The sequence below is a fragment of the Halictus rubicundus genome, chromosome 17, assembly GCF_050948215.1.
Source record: "Halictus rubicundus isolate RS-2024b chromosome 17, iyHalRubi1_principal, whole genome shotgun sequence".
NCBI lineage: Eukaryota > Metazoa > Arthropoda > Insecta > Hymenoptera > Halictidae > Halictus > Halictus rubicundus.
In genome coordinates, this window is record NC_135165.1 from 4,615,900 (window position 1) to 4,637,002 (window position 21,103).

Here is a 21,103-nt window from a genome sequence, read left to right on the forward strand (position 1 = left end):
GTTTAAACTATTTTTTAATAATTTTCCGGAAAAATATTTTTGGAGTACTTTCGGCCTTTAGTCATCTACGGGCTGTATTACTTATCTCCTTAACATTTTTTTTACATGGATTAAGTGCATCGACTTGTCTATTAAATCTTTTATCTTTAGTCGGCACATTACTTATTGTTAATAATAAATCTAGTGTTATATTGGGGTCGGGAGGTATTGTTGTATATGTTTCTGTCAAGTAAAAATATTATTAGGGATATTATGAAAACGAGGTTTATGCTTCAAAATTTGCCCATGTCCCCCCCCTTTTTTTTCCGTGGGGAAAATGACGTTACGCATATCCCGACCCCCTGGGGGAAGTCGGGGTTATGTGGGACTACCCCTTGGGGAAAGATCCTCAAGGGGCTACCCACTAAAAAACCCACGCCCACCTAAGCTAAATGGAAGGTGCCTGGATCACGCGTGTACTCAACAGGACACCTCCCAGCTATCATCATACCCCGGGGGAGGTTTTAACCTCCCCCACTGCCTACGCTATAAGACCCCGGGCGGAGGGGCCCACCCGGTGTCCCCATCCCTGGAGCCTTCGGATTGAGCTTCTCGAGGCGGCTGCCGTTCCTCTCCAGTCGGGGGGCGAGGAGCCCGAAGTGTCCTTCGAATCGCCAGCGGCCGTCTATGACCAGGCCCAGGTACCTCATCCTGGGCCCGATCTCGACGGAGGTTTTAGCGACGCGAATCCGGAGGTCTTGACCACGGGGTAGCCGCCACGGCCGAGGCGATCCATACCAACAGATCGCCTCGGTCTTTGCGGCGGCCACGGTCAGCCCCATCCTCCGAATTCGCCCGACCATGCAGTCCAGGACGGCCTCACCGTGGTGCCTGGTCCTCCTCCAGTCCTCCCCCACGGCATAAATCAGGGTGTCATCTGCATAGCAGATTTCGGGCATTCGGCATCATGCGACCGAATAATGCAAAATGTTGCTCGACAACGCAAAAGTAGGACCTGCCTGGTGGCAAACGCTCTACACTCTGCACCACGAGAGAACCGTACCGCGAGAAAACCGATTTTCGTTCGTCGCTGCGCATCTTCGCCCTGATTGGTGGTATTCCCACTCCGTACGCTCCCTTCCCAATGCACAGTGACGCCACGCCATACCGGGTGTTTACACAGTATGGTCACGATTTCCTATACCCTATATTTCCATGCTAATCCGTTTAATTACGGTACGCCGCGTATATGAAGTGGAGTGGGAGTTGTGAGGTTCGCAGCGCCTTCCGCGGCCAGTCAAGCTGCGCGAAACGGTACGGTTCTCTCGTGGTGCAGAGTGTAGATTTATCCTTCATCTACCGCTTTTGACCACTGACATGCCCAATCTTTACATTATCGAGCCATAAATTGACGCCTCCCGAACCCTTGCAATCTTGTACGATCTAGCGTTGTGTGCGGCACACCATGGCACACGCACACGGCACGCACACTGTGGCGGATCAAGGCCACCTGGGAAAGCTGGACCTTAACGGTTGCCTATAATAAGTAACAGTTTGCGGCGTATGATAACGATTTGAGGGCAGCTGCCGAATACACCTGCGAGAAGCTGTGTTTCGGGTACGATAAGCGCGAGCGACCGTCCATCCGTCGTGTACTTTGTACAATCGTGCGGGCTTCTCGGACCACCGCTGTCGGGTTTTGCCGGCAGCTTTTTGTAACACCCGAACGACAATAAATGTAAAGTAGAAGCCCACTTTCGTGTGTCGTAATTCTGAGCAACTTTCCCGCCGCGGGGAATGCCCCGTCCTTCTTTCCCGTAGAACCCTGACCCGTGTAGGGGCTTCCCAGGATATCGCGCGGTGCTCGTCGAATCGAGATCGCGGCGGCCGATTCGCGTCTTAGCGTAATTTTTCGTGTGGCACCGTCCTCGTGTCTGGCGCCCGTTCTGAGTACCGAACTTGAGAGAACCGTCGCGAAAATCGAGTCGACGAGACGCCGCACAGTGGTGCCAAATGGCCAAAAAGCGGCAAAAAATCTATAAAAACGAAACTATCCAACGAATTTGTTTGAGGTCATTGCCTTGAGTGAAGATAAAGTTGTCTTTTATACCCATTTTTTCTGCACTACTTACAATATGGGTTTTTAGTATGTTTAGGTATATTTTGTGGTCCATGATTCCCTCGATGAAGTGTAATGACCCCATTCCAGCAACACTCATACAATCCCAAATCATAAACCGAACCTCCGCCGTGTTTTACTGTGGGACGTAGATTTTCTTTTTGTAGCTCTGTATTTTTCTTCCTCCAGACCGTACACTTGCCATCAGAGCTAAAAACATTAAATTTACTTTCATCAGTAAATATGACTCTTCGCCAAAACTCGATAGGCTTATTAATATTATTTTTCGCGAAATCAAGTCTCTTCTTTCTATTTGCGGCATTTACAAAATAATTCTCGCGAGCAACTCGGCCGTGGTATTCATTATTTCGTAAACAATTACGAATAGTGCTGAAACATACATTTACTCCAGCGTTGTTTGCAAGCTCAGCAGCGATCTTAGGGGCACTAATTTTAGGATTTGTTTTTATTTCACGCACTATAAAACGTTCATCGCGTAAACTAAGTTTTCGAGGGCGACCAGATTTCACTTTATTTTTATTGGTTTTTCGTTCACCATATCGATCTATAATTCCTTGTATAGTGCTGTGTGGCCTATTAATTGTTTTTGCTATTTCTCGCAATGATTTGCACTGATTATGCAGTTGTATAATAATTTTTCTTTCAGTCTCACTTGTTTCCTTATCTTTATGACCCATTTTACCGAATATTATAAAAATTGACTGGTTTTGCAGAAGGTTGCCACTAGACTGTTCATCAAAGACCCTGTCTGATTATTTGTCGGGACCCGCTAAACCATAATATAAACAATCGGACGCCTTTCGAGTACATTCTAGTACCTGTACGAATACTTTTTGCGCGCCAATTTAGAGCCACGTCTCATAGTTTGTAATTTTTCTAGTTAACGTTAAACTTTTTCAAGTGTATTTATGTGACAGTATGTAGTTAAAATATATAAAAATTACAATTATGTTTCGTTTTATAAACATGTGTGCAATTACATAGAGAAATACATGGTTTTTTAAGCCTACAAGAGGTGTACGAATACTTTTTACACTCACTGTATATACAGGGTGATCCACGCAATTGTTTTAAGTCATAACTCCGTTATTATTGCATTTACGAAAAAATGATAAAGGAGAAAGATAAATGGTTCGAAGAGCACTACATCTGTGGGCCTTTAAATTTTTTTTTAGATGCAGCAGTGCATGTGCAATTAACAATTGCATCATTTCTTGAAATAGAAATGCATATTTTTTTTGCACATATCGATTCTTCCGTTCATTCTACGTAGAAAATGATTAGGGTACCATGGCAAAAAAATTATTAGATCTCGAGATATTTTCAAAAAAGACACGCAGAATTCGAATCAGGCCACACAATCTCCAAAAACCTCATTAAACTCGATTAATATTCCTTCGAAAGTATTGTTATCGACCGCGTTGATTAAGATTGCGGATAATCAGGGAACATATTGGCCAACGAATCCATAAAATGGCACGTCATCCCACCGCGATCCCCGCATTTCGGCGGACTTTGGGAAGCTGCCGTAAAATCACTAAAGTTTCATTTAACACGAGTAATAGGCGACACATTGTTATCGTACGAAGCGTTATTAACATATATCAATCAAATTGAAGCGATTCTCAACTCACGGCCGTTAACACCTCTGTCCTCCGACCCAAACGATTTATCCGTTTTGACACCAGCACACTTCTTGATTGGTGATACGTTAAATGGCATACCCGATTACGAAATATCAAACATTCCATCCGGTCGATTGTCGTCCTGGCAGCATGTGCAAAAAATGCGACATCATTTCTGGCAACGATGGAGGAAGGAATACCTCCACGAGTTGACCACACGTAAAAAATGGCATAAACATAAACCCGAAAAAATAGAAATAGGCAGTATCGTAAGAGTGCGGGACGACAATTTACCTGCAATGCAATGGACCCTCGCACGGGTGACCAAACTTCATCCCGGACAAGACGACATAGTTAGGGTAGTCACAATAAGAACCGCGAAAGGCGAATACAAACGGTCGGTAAAATGTCTCGCGCCGCTACCGATATAAAGAACAACATTGTAAAATACGGACGCTGTATATAGTTAACAATCAGATCAAGGAACTACACTCGCCGAAATTTCTATAAAGTCATCGTCATTTTCATAGATATTTTTAAAATATTACAATTTCTGTTGCTTTATCGTATCTGGCCTTGTGCTTTGTTGACACTCGGATAGAAGGACCGCGCACTCAAGACCGCATTGTTTACTATTTACGTTTTTTTTAATTATTTCTGCGTGGTGCAGAACACAAGTGCGAAGTTTCTATAAAGTCACTTAGTGTTTCTCTGGATTCTGAGCAGAGAACTACGGGAAATTGCAAACATTCTAAAAGTATTAGTATTAGAACTCATAGAAATCCTGTTTTTTATAATTTGATTCGCGTGTAGTACAATGCCGAGAGGAAAAGTACTAACAATTGAAGAAAAAGCATCGATCGATGCTTATAAAAATATGGGCTGCTCTAATCGCGCAATTGCTAAGAAAATTAATCGGTCATATACTGTGATTAATAATTATATCAATTTACGTGAAAATTACGGAAAAAATCATTTTAAAGGTGGTAATAAAAAATTGTCAAAGAGACAACATTCATTATTAATGAGGTCTGCGGCTAAGGAAACGAAAAATGCAGCACAATTGCGAGCTGAATTGGAGCTCCCAGTAACAAGAAGACGTGTGCAACAACTTTTAAATTATTCTGGGCAATTTGTGTGGACAAAAATGCAACGTAAACCAGGCCTTAAAGAAACACATAAACAGGCCCGTCTTGATTTCGCACGGGCACACATGTCCTGGACGAAAGAGTGGGAGTCTGTCATTTTTTCAGATGAGAAAAAATTTAATTTGGATGGGCCTGATGGCTGTAAATATTATTGGCATGATCTGAGAAATGAGAAAAGTGTAACAATGAGTCGTAACTTTGGCGGTGGTTCCCTAATGATATGGGCTGCGTTCAATGCTGACAAAAGGACTCCAGTGTGTTTCATAAAACACAAAATGAATTCTGAAAATTATACGGATTTGTTAGACATGGTTCTAATACCCTTTACAGAAAATATTGAAGATGACAATTTTATTTATCAGCATAATAATGCTGCAGTGCACGCGTCGAAGCACACAAAGCAGTGGCTTCTTGAAAGAAATATCAATGTTTTGCCATGGCCTGCTTGTTCTGCGGACATAAATCCTATTGAAAATATTTGGGGTATCATTGCGCGACAAGTTTATAAAAACTGCAAACAATACAACTCCATTAGCGAACTAAGGGATGCGGTGATTGAAGCATGGGCGTCTGTTAAAACAGAAACGCTACAAAAGTTAGTTTCGTCAATGGCCAATCGCATTTTTAATGTAATTCAAAAAATGGAGGTTACACTAAATATTAAAATAGATATAATAAAAAAACAATTGTTAATTTCAACTTTATCCGTATAAAACGAAACTGACATTATAGAAATTTCGCAGTCTGTTCTGTGTAAAATTATATTTTTGTTTTCTTTTATCAATAAATGTTATACTTATGTTTTGAAATCGGCGTGTATGCTTTCTTTATGTAATCCCGAAATGCTACCAAATACAAATTTTTCATTGGTAATGGTATAATTATAAGAATTCATTACAAAACACAGTGACTTTATAGAAATTTCGGCGAGTGTAGGTAAATAGGCGAATAATATTAAGACCAATGTAAATAGCATGTATACAGGGTGAGTCACCAAACGTTAGCACCTCAAATATCTTTGTTGTTTCTAAAGATAAGTAAAATATGGTAAGGACAAAGTTGAATGGTACAATGGGGGTGACACGATGCAAAAAAAATTTTGTTTTTATGTCATTTTTTTGGAGATATCAAGGTCACCTTGACTTTTTTTAAATGGAACCACCCTTTTTTAAACACCTACAATGATAGTCCCTTTCATTAGTAATTCAGTGACTATAATTAGTCCAAGGTCATTCAAGGTCAAGGACAGAAAAACGTATAAAACTAAAATATGGAAGCAGAATACGTTTATCACTGTTGAGACTTGTAGGAAATAGTAAACATACTATGGTCGTAGTTGAAGTAAACATACATACTAAGATCCTTCAATGTTATTCAGCATTCTTATTTACTATCAGTATGTTTCCAAACGCGATTCCGCTGTTATATTCGATGACTGAAAAGTGTGATATGATCACGATTTACTGTGAATGTAGAAAAAATGCAGTGCAGGCCCGACGACTTTATGAAGAAAGGTACCCCGAGCGAAACACTCCTTCTAGACATACTTTCACTAATACGTACAGGTTGTTTCGAAGTACTGGAAGTGTACATGCAAGACAGTACAAACGGAAGAATCCCACGACTAATGAAGACAATGAAATTAATATTTTAGCAGCTATAGCTGTCAATCCTCACGTGAGTACGAGAAAAATTGCCCGGGAAGCAGGCATAAGTCAAAGTAGCGTAATACGAATTCTGGCCCGACATAAATTTCATCCGTTCCACATATCGCTCCATCAAGAATTGCATGGGAATGATTTTCAAAATAGAATTAACTTTTGTCAATGGGGATTTCTTCAAAATCATTCATTTTTTTCTAATGTCTTGTTTACGGACGAAGCAACATTTACTAATCATGGCTCAATTAATCTACGGAACGCCCATTATTGGTCTGTGGATAATCCGCACTGGCTGCGAGAAATTGATCATCAAAGACAACGGAGCGTAAACGTGAGGTGTGGTATTTTGAACGACAAAGTAATTGGACCATATTTCGTTAACGGAATGATGACGGGAGAGAAATACGCTCAATTTTTGCAAGAAGATCTGCCAATTTTGTTAGAAGATGTCCCTTTACAAAATCGCTACGATATGTGGTACCAACATGACGCTTGTCCTGCTCATTATGCACGAGTAGCAAGAGAAACGTTGTATTCTCGATATCCAAACCGATGGATTGGACGAGGTGGAACAGTTTCATGGCCAGCACGTTCGCCTGATTTAAATCCACTGGATTTCTTTTTATGGGGTCTGCTAAAAGATACCGTGTACACGGATGCTCCAACAACAGTTGAAGATATGCGTCAGCGTATCATCACAGCATGTACGAATATCACGTCGGATACACTTATCAGAGTTCAACATTCCTTCAGAGCTCGTTTACAACAATGTATCGACGCAGACGGCCATCATTTCGAACATTTATAAAATACAGGTATTCTGCTTCCATATTTTAGTTTTATACGTTTTTTCTGTCCTTGACCTTGAATGACCTTGGACTAATTATAGTCACTGAATTCCTAATGAAAGGGACTATCATTGTAGGTGTTTAAAAAAGGGTGGTTCCATTTTAAAAAGTCAAGGTGACCTTGATATCTCCAAAAAAATGACATAAAAACAAAATTTTTTTGCATCGTGTCAGCCCCATTGTACCATTCAACTTGTCCTTACCATATTTTACGTATCTTTAGAAACAACAAAGATATTTGAGGTGCTAACGTTTGGTGACTCACCCTGTATATATATATATATATATATATATATATATATATATATATATATATATATATATATATATATATATATATATATATATATATATATATATATATATATACATATAAGAGGCAAGGTAGATTCATTGTAAATTTCATTACCATATAGACGAATTGATATAGACCATCGAAGCAGTTGAACAGAGTCATTCAAGGGGGCCGGCATGTTGCGACGGCAACACGGAAGGTCGTACCGTACCGTTCCTCCAGGCGACAAAGGGACATACCTGAAAGAGATGTCCCATTAAGAACGTGCCAAACAGCTATAAACGACCAAGAAAATTAGTTTACGACCACCGCAATTCGACAATCCCGACCCCGACAGATGAACAGCACATGTGACCAAACTAACGAAACGACGAACGAAAAACAGTAATAAATCACGCCATTGACGAACGAAGACAAAACCAGGAATCCCTGACAGTCGCCCACTCCCATCAACTCAAAACTCCTCCCAATGCACCCACGTCCAATTACAAAACACTATATTTTCCCACGTAAATCCAAAATCATCCAATCACGATAAAACCGAACTGACGACAGACAGGACACGACAAGACAGATCAGAAAACAAATCGAACAGGCAGACGGACGAGACGAACTCTCCGAAATAAACATATATCGCGAACCACCAAGTACCATTTAAGAAATCTCGAACCGAACAGTTATAACGCGTCTTCTATAACTCGCTTCATATATTAATGTATATATATATATATAAGGCGCTAAAACTCAAGGAACGTAAAGAATATATTTCACAGAAGTCATAAGGAAATACCAATCCCTAAGACCTATATCCCATAAATTCCAAATTCAAGAGAACAAGATCTATTCAAATTAAAACATTGATAAAGAAATAATGAGAAAATACCTGCAAAATTACTTCTTAACCGTTGAAAACGAAACTCGAGGCCCTGGGGTGGCCGAGGAACCAGTCCGTGACGTAAAGAGCGAACCAGCACTGCATCCGTTGGCGAACCTCACCCATTTGAAAACACTGAAAATAAATAATAACATGTATCCAACGGTAGAAGGTGAAGTCTTCAAGCTACTACACGCGGTAAACGATTGACCGCCTTAAACCCGCGTACACGGTAAACGGTGACGAGACCGTACGATACAAAGACTCGCAACCAACGACCGAGCCGACCCCCGCGCAGGTACCTGTCCACACGCGCTCAGGTAGACGCGTCAGATTTCCTGACTACCTGCAGGTCGGAACGTGAGACAACCTTGCCACGTTGTATATATTGTACATTTTGTGAATAGCCAGCTACAATAAGAATAGGTATAGATTATCCGGTAATTAGGATTAAGTTAAGATAGCGTTAGCACTGGTAAGGGCGTGATGTAGCGGCTAGCGGGGCGCCGGAAGAGAAATCTTCAGCGCACCAGCACCAAGAAAGATTTATGGTTTGCACAGCAAAAGACGCTATTTGTGAGAAAACGTCTTTAACGTTTTTGGCCACTTAGCGGACAGATGTGTCCTTGTTGTTCCTAGCGACGAACTCAATAGCGCAAGTGGACGCCATAAATTTTGGGTAGTCTAAGGGTCTCCAGCCTAGAGTATCCCAGCGACGCGTGCCTGGTTTCCATCACCCGGGAAAGCTGGGCCCGTTGACGTAAGCCAGCAGTCACGTACCGCACTTAGCACGGGGCCCGGAAGACACCCCGCTGCATCACCAAAATTAGATTTTTAACAGCACGACACGCTCACCCTTCTCACGCACGAGAGGCGTGGAACGTGGGCGTGTTAAAATGATTAATAAATTTTCTTAGATGTTTGTAGAATACATTTTGCGTAAGCAAAATTTTATTTCCCTTCAGAATTACAAAAGAATCAACAAAAACAGATAAATTTGCAGAAACAGACGCGTAGAAAGTATTCATACAGTCAAATAACAAACGAAAGAACTATGAAAATATACTAAATATTTAAGGGTTTAATATTTTGTGGGATTGCCTTTTGATTTTGCAATAGCTTCGAGCCTTCTTGGCAACGAATGTACTAAGTTGGATGTTGTAGCAGGCTCTACTTTATTCCACTCTTCTAGTAAAGCAGCTTTTAAACTTTCTTTAGATGTAATATTGTGATTACGAATCTTTTTCTCCAAGTAATCCCATAGATGTTCGATGGGATTAATGTCTGGTGATTGTGGTGGCGTCTTCTAGTATTTTGGTGTGTTATATAAAATCCATTGCCTAGTATTATATGCAGAATGCTTTGGATCATTGTCATGGGTGAATATAAAATCGTTGGTAAGTCCCATTTTATTTGAACTAGAATGGAGGTGATTTTTAAGGATGTCGATATAGACTCTCTGATCCATGATACCATCGATGAAATGTAAAGATCCCACTCCAGCTGCAATCATGCAACCCCAGACTAATACAGAGCCCCGCCGTGTTTTATCGTGGGTCGCAAATTTCTTTTATTGAACTCAGTACCTTTTTGTCTCCATACTGTGAAGTGATTTTTGGTCCCAAATATTTCGAATTTGCTTTCGTCTGTGAAAATTACCTTCTTCCAATAGTGCATTGGAGCGTTAACATGCTGTTTAGCAAATTCTAGTCGCTTCTTACGATTAACTTCCTTTACAAAATACTTCTTCCGTGCAACCTTACCGTGATATTCACTACTTCGTAAGTAATTCACTACTTACGCAGAGTACTAGCCGAGACATGTGTACATCATCGTTGTTTTTAAGCTCTGTTGTAATTTGTGCGGCACTTATACGCGGATTTTGTTTAACTTTACGAATAATTAGTCGTCGATCATACTAGTTTATCTTTCGCGGACGTCCAGATCTTCTTTTATTTTAAATTGTTTATCGTAATCCAAATCTGTCGACAATACTTTGAACAGTAGACCTTGGTCTACCCGGTATGCTAGCAATTTCGCTAAGCGATTGGCATTGATTGTGCAACCGAACAATAATGTTTCGCACTTCCTCCGTTGTTTCGGAACATTTACGACCCATGTTGAGACCAATTCAAATTTTCGACTTTAATTCTACGAGTGCTCTGTGCTAACTGAACAGCTTTGTTATTATTAGTTATATTCGGAGGTCACGTTGCGTTTATATCTATATTAAGTATACAAAATAAGAGATGTACGAATACTTTCTACGCGTCTGTTTCTGCACATTTTTCCGTTTTTGTTGATTCTTTTTGTAATGCTGAAGGGAAATAAAATTTTGTTTACGCAAAATTTATTCTACAAACATCTAAGAATATTTATTAATAATTTTTTCCGCATCAAATTTATTATTGGCATGAATATACACAGTTTTACTTTCAATTTTTCACTGTACGAATACTTTCCACACCGACTGTATTTCGTTTTGCCCCAGTGAGAGTCTGAAAGCGTCATTTTTGTTATCGCCGTTGTTTTCCGCTTGTGTCAAACATTTTTGTTTTTGACAAACCAACAATTAGCAAGACAGGATTTCTAAAATTTTGCCACCAACCTATAACAATTACGTATTTCGGAAGAGATAATCCGTCCGGCGCTTACCATATACCTTCGAGTTATTTTTTATGTTTGTTATGTAATATTCTTTATCTTGTTACAAAATATATCGGAAATGCAAAGTATATACTTTGTAATAAATGGTCTATATAAAATTATGATGAAAAGATGACTTTTTGTATGTGCAAATACATTTTGTAAGAGAGAACTGGACTTTTACTTTTTTTATGATCTTTTATACCTTTGTTATTTATATAATTTTCAATGAATATAGAAAAAACTTGTGTCATTGTTTTGTTCTCTATATCGTCCTTAATATACATTTTTGAATCATGAATATTGAACATTGAATATTGAATATTGAATATTGAATTTTGAATATTGTTTCTTGTTTGGTTTTTATGAGCATTTTCCCAAACCCTAGTAAAACCGTGAAATTCGGCCGGTTATTCTCGCATAGGCACCTCTTTTTCGCCCGGCACTAAAAGGGTTAAAATTGTAACCCCGAGGGGAATCAATAAATGATATATATATATTAGACGAGGTGTAAAAAATTTATGAAAAAAATTTGAATTGGTCGGAATCGCAAAAGAAATAGTAAAAGTTGGTTTTTTCAGCTTTTTTATCTGAGCCTTTATTGAAAATTTAAAGAATGTATTTGATTCGCTCGAATAAATTATATCCATGCTGAAAATATCACCGATATTGGTTAATTCGTTTACGAGTTATAAACGATTAAAAGGGCGATTTTAAGTCGAAAATCGTGAAAGACAGCAATTTTTCCACTTTTAACCATTTGCATCCAAGCGCGGAATAATCCGCGACCCTACGACTGTCAGCTGTCACCGAGCGCGGAATAATCCGCGAGCCTGCGACTGTTTTTTTTTTCCAATTGTGAAATATTCTTTGGTTGCGACAGACCACGTTTAACCACTTGTGGAAGCGTTTCGTTTTAATTTATTTAATTTTTCATTTTAATTTAAATAGTTTTATTTTATGTATAAAAAAATATTTGTTTTTCCTTTTTTGTAAAAAAAAATGTAAAATGCGATATTTGCGATATAAAACTGTGTAACAATCGTTTTAAACAGTACATTGTTAATAAACTCCATGAATAATTTGGATGTCCGTTATTGCACATACGATCGACCGCGCGCGGTGATACGAGTCATTCGTCAGTAAAACGTCGCTGATGTTTCAACGCGGCAGCTTAAGTAGAGCGATGATGCAAATGGGTTAAGCGTTTATAACTCGTAAACGAATTAACCAATATCGGTGAAATTTTCAGCATGGATATAATTTATTCAAGCGAATGAAACACATTTTTTATATTTTCAATACAGGCTCAGATAAAAAAGCTAAAAAACCAACTTTTACTATTTCTTTCGCGATTCCGACCAATTCAAACTTTTTTCAAAAATTTTTACACCTCGTCTAATAAACTAATCCTTCCGACTTCTCAATAAAATTCAAGTCATTTGATCTGATTTTTAAAAAGTTATGTTGCTTCAAATAGTGTAGACTCAGTTTTATACTCAAGGAACGTTACCTCAGTGTAAACTCAAGGAACGTAAAGAATATATTGCGCAGAAGTTATAAGGGAATAGCAATCCCTAAGACCCATATCCTATAAATTCCAAAATCTATTCAAATTAAAACATTGATAAAGAAATAATGAGAAAATAGTTGCGAAATTACTTCCTAACTGTTGAAAACAAAACACGAGGCCCTGGGGTGACTGATGTACCAGTCAGTGAGGTGAACAGCGAACCCACATTGCATCCGATGGCGAGCCTCACACACTTGAAAACACTGAAAATAAATAATAACATGTATTCAACGGCAGAAGGTAAAGTTTTCAAGCTACTGCACGCGGTAAGGAAAATAAATTTTAGGGACAAATTGAGAATAAATGAAGGGATCGTTTGCGTTGCAATTAGAAATTGTCTATACCTGAAATACTTGCATTTGTGACGACTTCATTCAACGTTTATGAAATCAATGAATACATATATAGAAACAACTTATAGCGATCATGAATAAATTACTTCTGTGAATCTGATTGCAAGGTGAAAAAACATACCTCGCTTCATATATTAATGTATATATTTAAAAGGCGGTAAAACTCGAGGAAAGTAAAGAATATATTTCACAGAAGTCAGAAAGAAATACCAATCCTTAAGACCCATAACCCATAAATTCCAAATTCAAGAGAACAAGATCTATTCAAATAAAAACATTGATAAAGAAATAATGAGAAAATACCTGCAAAATAACTTCTTAACCGTTGAAAACGATACATGAGGCCCTGGGGTGACCTAGGAACCCGTCCGTGAGGTAAAGAGAAAACCAGCACTGCATCTGTTGGCGAACCACACCCATTAGAAAACACTGAAAATAAATAATAACATGTATCACTCAATGAATACATATATAGAAACAACTTACAGTGATCATGAATAAATAACTTCTGTGAATTTGATTGCAAAGTGAAAAAACATTGACCACTTTGACTCAATAATTTCATACCTTGCTTCATATATTAATGTATATATATAAGGCGCTAAAACTCAAGGAAGGTAAAGAATATATTTCCAGAAGTCATAAGGAAACACCAATCCCTACGACCCATATCCCATAAATTCCAAATTCAAGAAAACAAGATCTATTCAAATTAAAACATTGATAAAGAAATAATGAGAAAATAACTGCGAAATTTCTTCTTAACGGTTGAAAACAAAACAGGAGGTCCTGGGCTGACCGAGGAACCAGTCCGTGAGGTAAAGAGTGAACCAGCACTGCATCAGTTGGCGAACCGGCACTGCATCAGTTGGCGAACCAGCACTGCATCAGTTGGCGAACCAGCACTGCATCAGTTGGCGAACCAGCACTGCAACAGTTGGCGAACCTCACCCATTAGAAAACACTGAAAATAAATAATAACATGTATCACTCAATGAATACATATATAGAAACAACTTATAGTGATCATGAATAAATAACTTCTGTGAATTTGATTGCAAAATGGGAGAACATCGACTCGATAATTTCATAGGGTGGATAATAAAAATCTCCTTGTACATTTTAACCAAAGAACCCCCCCCCCCTAAAGAACAAATTCGGTCATTCAAAATAGGCAGAATTTTACATCAAAATAGACAGTTTTTGCGAATATCTCGGAAAATAAAGGGACCGCCGTACTGTGCGGACAAATGGCCTGTTTTCCAGAAAACTAATCAAAATGTATACTTCAAACCTAATCGCCATAATACGTACTCACAACACACGGCACTGACACGAATGGCTGCTCTGACGTGACTACTGGCCGACGCGAGCGAGCGAATGTTCGATGGCATTCCTTCCACTGTCCAATTGTTTGTGTCGCCAGTTGATTGTTTAAAAAACGACGACCGCCCTCGGAAACGATCTTCGCGTGTGTCTCTGTAGCTTCTCGAGGAGGGTCGCCGCCGCGTATACAATATGTGTTGGCGGTTATCGGCGTGCTCCTCGCTGCTCGATGCCCAGGCCGCCACATGTCCATTTTCAACTGTCTTTATTCGGCGGTTTATTCGACTTCGAATAATTTTCGGAGGCGCGTTCGAATGCTGTAACGAGGACAGCAGAGTTCGGCAAAATATTTATCTAAATAAAAATTTCGAATAACGAATAAAAAAATGATCTTTATTCGACGAGTATCGAATAAATAATTTTATTCGACGAGAATTTATCCGACGAATAAAGATAATTTTTTTTATTCGAAGCGGATTTATTCTAACTTCGAATAATTTTTTCATCTTTTATCTGTATCTTTTATTCGAAGGCTTCGAATAAATCTTCGAATAACTTTTGCCGAGCGCCGAGCATCAAAGACCCAGCAACCACTGACGACATACAATGTAAGCGGATGGAGAATCGCGCACGAATGAAAGTTTAAACTTTTAGATTTTTCAATATATCCTCATAAAATTGTGACGAGCGAATGGAGGGGATTTTCCTGATGAAAATGAGGTCAAATTCGAGTGTAATCGAACAAGTTTCACTGATACGTAATTTTACGATAAAAATTACAATCTCATTAAAGACAGTCCAAATGATGTCGTGTTTGGATTCATTTCGATCGGAACAAGCTCTACAACTCATTCGTCTTAACAATATTGTTCTGATTAAAAACATACAAGCATAAATTGCCAATAATGTTCGATTCTCCATCTGCTTACATTGTAGGCTGTTGGTCGGTCCAGTGGTCCAGTGAACGAAAACTTTGTTTATTTAACATACAAAATTGTTATTAAATATTTTTTTATATGTATGAATGTCATTTTTTTTATTATCTGATATGTATCCCTTAAAAATTTCAACTGAAACATCAAATAATCGTTCCGAAAGTTGATATTTGAACTTAAATTGCGACGAAAGCATCTCGAAGTATCTCGTGATTTTTTGCACAAAGCTAGATCAATATTATAACTTGCCAAAACGATTAGTTCCAGATCGAAGCTTTTCAAAGGATTTTTTGTATTCCTCCATAAATAAAAAATGAGCGTGACGCAAAGGGGCTTCGGGTTAGTCCATATTTTCTTTCCAGTCAATGGTTGAAACCATTTGCAATGACCCATATGATTTGTAGACCCCTTAGTATTCAATTATAGGCGGAGTAATTACATAACTTTCGCACTGAAAACTGATGAATTCCCAGGAGCGAGGAAATGGTTATTTACCATGCGTATTGTTGCGACGCGTAACTACCTGCGCCCTCACCTTCCTTAACAATGGCCTCGGCGAGCCGTCTGTCCGCCACGTGCCTACCGAAAAACCTTTTAAACGCCACTACCGAGACGGGTCCGTTTACAACCCTTGCAAATCTCAATAAATTACCGTTTATGACATAGCTACAATAAATCCTCGAAGCCATGGGACATAACTATTTAGCGTCCGATTTTTAACTACAGACTTCGTTTCCAGGCCACCTGTTTGCCAGCCCGCGCTATCCTATTGATCGCGTTTTTAACTTCAATATGTCTTGCCAGGTCCGAAGCGCTTCCTTGGTTTATTGTCTGCTACGGTCATCCTCCAAATTCAACTCCGCCAATCACAGCCCCTAGGCCGCTTTGAAAACTCCTCCCAAAAATGACGAAGGGAGGGAATCGCAGCGAGCGTAGGTATAAGTATCGCCAAGCACTAACATGGATGAGATCAGAACACCAGAAATCGCGAACAACAACTGAAATCGTATCGGCCATCGTATCATAACTCTAACACCGGGCTGTCGCTGTACGACCAGTAATACCGTTTGTAACGCCGTATCGGTCTGTAAACGCGAAGAATCGAATCGCGGCAAGGTCTACAACAAGTTTCCTTGAGGTCAATTAAACTGGTAAAATCAACAACGCCTCTATTTATTTCAATGAGTTCAGTTTTTCGTTAATTCGAAAACGAACAAGAGCAACGCGAAACGAAAGTCGCGGCGTCGCTCAACACGTATATCTCCGTAAAAATTTTTTTTTCAAAAATCTGACTTTGGCACATCATGCACGCACTATTAGGCTATACAAAAATAAATTTTTTTATAAAAATCGAAAATTTATAAAATGGATTTTTTGCCGCCTTGGCACCACTGTGCGCCGTACGTGTACCTGTACATAATACATAATCTAAAGAGTTCTTTATAAAATTGTCTTAATAACTTAACATCCAGCAGAGTACCAATGGTGAAACCCAATGACATTTCCGTTTATTATAAAGACTTTTACCACCGACGAGATATATATATAAAGACTGCCAACCCCCGTGTTAAACTGCGAGTCTCAAAGTGGGTGCCAAGTTTGTACATTGTAGAGATTCTCTTAATTTCGAGAGATTTAGTGTTCGTTTCGAAAAAAGGCTCTGGTTATTGATCGGCGCCGTGCGGGAGGCGGCGCTCACCGCGCAGAGTAAAGGGCGAAGGGGGTGGCGGAATCATCGACGGTGACGGAGAGACAGTGCTCCCTTTCTCCCTCCATCTCTTCCTCTTCCCCTTCCTCTTCCTCTTCCCCTCTCTCTCTCTCACTCTCTCTCTCTCTCTCTTTCCCCCTCTCCCGATCTCTTTATCTCTGTTTCTGTTCGGGACCGGCGTCTGCGCCCCGGACGGAAATCACAAAATCAACGAATCACCGAATCACCCCTTTTTCGCACATCTTTGCGATTTTCTTTGTATGGGAAATGAGGAGGGCGAGGAAGAACAAATGCGAATTAATCACTGAAAATTGCACTTGCATGCGAGAAGAAGTGGCACCGAAATTAATCGTTTGCAAGGCGTCAACCAATTGACCAATTTCGGTGAAATTTCCACGAAAGAAGTTTTTTTAAATTTTCGTTACAATAAAAAAAAAAAAAAAAATAATACAGTTGTGACGCGCAACTTTTACAAGTTTTTTCCCAAGGCTAGAGATGGAGGTAGCGGAGAGGCTAAAGGAGAGAGACATCATTGAGGTACAACGGCAAGAACAATATACAAGGATAGAGCAGTCAAAATACAACAAGAGGTACAAGTTTATAAGAGTGGCAGAGTTACCAGAATACCTAAGTAAGGAGGGAAGAGGGGAAAGTCAAAAGTTAGTAGCCCAAGTAAGATGCGGAAATGCAGAAAACTGGAACAAATACTGGCTGGGAGGCGAAGCAACAGGGTGCGACCTGTGTGGGGACAGGTATGGCAATCTGGAGCATCTAACAAGAGAATGCAGGGAAATGGAGGGAAGGATCAGGATGGAGGACATAGTGAGTGGGAGGATAGATACAAATGTTGAAGCGTGGCTTCAAAAGCTCAGAAAGAAGAGAGATAAGCGAGCAGAAATATAAAGGTAATATAAGGAAGCGTAAACCAAAGATAACAGAGTAGGAAATGGTGCAATAATCGGAATAAGAATAGGAACAGGCAGAATATAGGTAGAGTAGTCAGGGTAGGGATGGGTGAGTCGAAGAGGGAAGGGGAGAGAGAGAGAGAGAGAGAGAGAGAGAGAATTAATGCGTGGATAAGATAGTTATTTTTTGTATTCATAGGTTATTGTAAACCGAGTCCAATTCTTGGCCGTAAGGCTGAATAAAGCAATATTATTATTATATTACAAGTTTTTTCCTAATGCAGAGTAAACGCAATTTTTTCCAAAATTTCCACTACGTATCATCTAGTAAACTATTCATGAGTTATTCTGATTTAGAGTGTGGCAATTACTGGCTGTATTGTCACGTGCGTACCAGAGACTTGGCGACCCGAGCGGCCAGAAAAAGGCTCGCGTCTGGCCGAGTCCTTGGCAAACCGGCCTAAAACAATTTCTTAAAAAATTGCAGGACGGTTGGGGACTCGTACGACCGAAAAATCCCTTCCACTAAACCGTTCTACCCCCAACGGTACGTCTACGGTCTACCCTCCTACCTCCATACAGACCACGCCCACAGCTACACCTACGCCAATCAGAAAGATAGACACTCCTCCGCACAAAAACGCAGACAACCAATGGAAATGTAACAAAACGCACATAGTAGCTAAGTTCAAACCGACGTGCATTCCAGTTCCGAATTCTGAACCGCCAACACGTTCTGGTACAACAGTACGGCTTTATCCCGGGAAACTTCCGTAAATAAGTATTTTCGGAATTATAAGTTCCGTATATAAGATCTGTGTTGAGCGATGCCGCGACTTTCGTTTCGCGTTGCTCTTGTTCGTTTTCGAATTAACGAAAAACTGAACTGATTGAAATAAATAGAGGCGTTGTTGAATTTACCAGTTTAATTGACCTCAAGGAAACTTATTGTAGACCTTGCCGATTCGATTTCGTGTCTACAGACTGATACGGCGTTACAACCGGTATTACTGGTCGTACAGCGACAGCCCGGTGTTAGAGTTATGATACGATGGTCGATACGATTTCCGTTGTTGTTCGCGATTTCTGGTGTTCTGCTCTGCTCTATGTTAGTGCATGGCTATACTTATACCTACGCTCGCTGCGATTCCCTCCCTTCGTCATTTTTGGGAGGAGTTTTCAAAGCGGCCTAGGGGCTGTGATTGGCGGAATTGAATTCGGAGGATGACCGTAGCAGATAATAAACCAAGGAAGCGCTTCGGACCTGGCAAGACATATTGAAGTTAAAAACGCGATCAATAGGATAGCGCGGGCTGGCAAACAGGTGACCTGGAAACGAAGTCTGTAGTTAAAAATCGGACGCTAAATAGTTATGTCCCATGGCTTCGAGGATTTATTGTAGCTATGTCATAAACGGTAATTTATTGAGATTTGCAAGGGTTGTAAACGGACCCGTCTCGGTAGTGGCGTTAAAAACGTTTTTTCGGTAGGCACGTGGCGGACAGACGGCTCGCCGAGGCCATTGTTAAGGAAGGTGAGGGCGCAGGTAGCCCAGGGACAGTCCGAAAACCGTTGAGTGATTTGTTGGTCGGTACGCGACGCAACAATCTGATAACGCGGAGTTACGTATTCTATTGTGTTCGAAAAGTCCTTTACGTGTATTACGCGATTTATGTTACTTATGTTATTTTATGATTTCGCATAATTTCTGTGATTTTAAAAAATGTGATTATTAATAATCACTGTATTATTTTGTGGAATTAGCTATTACTTCAACCTGAATATTTTATCTCTGTTTAAATACAATGCTTTCTGTTTCTATACTCATTTTAAGCAGAATAAATGGTTTTTCAATTTATATAAATAAACTTTTATTTATTGATAGTAAACAAAATAATAATTGTTGTTGAAAATTTAAATACCTATTTAGCGCTATTTATATCTTGAAATTGATTCATATAAACTGTTGTTTTTATTTAAACTTTTACCAACATATTCGTGGCATTTTTCTGATTAAAATGAAACCAAATATGATATAATTCCGATGATAATTACTTGTGTAATGAACGATTGAAGTTTCGGACGCAAAGAAGGACAGCATATGAAAAGAAAGAGACGCGGCGAGTCCTTCCCGTCTCGAGTTCGACAGCTTGGTTTTCGCCGCGGACAAATAGATGTGGTTACTAATGTATATGTATTGACAATTACTCACAGAAAATTAAATTTAACAATACAATGAATGATTATACATAAAGTTTATTGCTTATAAAATATAAAGAATATTAAATGTAAAGAAACAATTCTATAAGGTATAAAAAATAGCAAATAATACAATTATAATTAAAACTTAAAATGACAGACACTTTTCAAAACTTTTATCTCTACCTCTATGTTAGTGATACACAAACTGAAAATTTCATCGAAATCGGTTGACGGAGAAAAAAACAACGTGCATTGCAAGATATAAGAATCTGTGTATCTGTGTGTTTGTACAAATAGCAGTAATACTGCCACCAAATAGCTTTATATGGATAAGATCCGTCGAAAGTTAGTTTCATTACATAACACTTTTATTTCGTTACTACCTTTACTTGAATAATTGCAGTCCAGCATTAGAAGTGGTATTATCGGTTAAATAAGTAAAAAAATTAATTTTCTGTTTTTTTACTACGGATCACAATAAGAACGATTGAATTTTGTCATTACTTGAATATTGTATTTATTCTTTTTTTTTATTCTATAACTATTACAGAATATATTTTGTTGAATAGTCATTATTTTATAAATATCGCAATAAGTTCCAAATTAATTAATTACACCTATAAACTATCGATTATAAAATAATGATTACAATGGCGAATAATATGGAAAATAAGAAGGCAATAACGGTGTAATGAAATTTTACAATAAAAAATAATTAATTTCATTCTACGCATTATCCGTTTATTTATTGCCTATGTCACTGACGTTTCTTCCGTAATTCACGAGCAAATGTTCTATTTAGGTAGCGAGCGCGGCATGTTTAGCGATGTTGGTATTTGAGATCCGTGATAGTTCCACTTTCTTAGTTCCACGACCGACGAGAGT

General features: G+C 39.1%; 1 protein-coding gene and 1 long non-coding RNA gene across 4 annotated transcripts in view; one reads left to right on the forward strand and one right to left on the reverse strand.

The window, feature by feature from the left end:
* Rgk3 (Rad, Gem/Kir family member 3) overlaps positions 1-21,103 on the forward strand; it is a 189,052-nt gene that overhangs the window by 96,081 nt on the left and 71,868 nt on the right. The window lies entirely within an intron of this gene.
* Positions 1,987-14,554, reverse strand: LOC143362484 (uncharacterized). Of its 3 annotated transcripts, none has more exons than XR_013083641.1 (7): positions 14,437-14,554; positions 13,909-14,106; positions 13,446-13,571; positions 12,879-12,992; positions 8,580-8,705; positions 7,811-7,935; positions 1,987-2,308 (listed from the first exon to the last, which is right to left on the reverse strand). It is a non-coding gene; the product is annotated as an uncharacterized LOC143362484 (long non-coding RNA). The 3 variants fall into 3 exon arrangements; XR_013083640.1 differs by having other exon boundaries at positions 14,457-14,543; XR_013083642.1 differs by lacking the exon at positions 7,811-7,935 and having other exon boundaries at positions 14,457-14,543.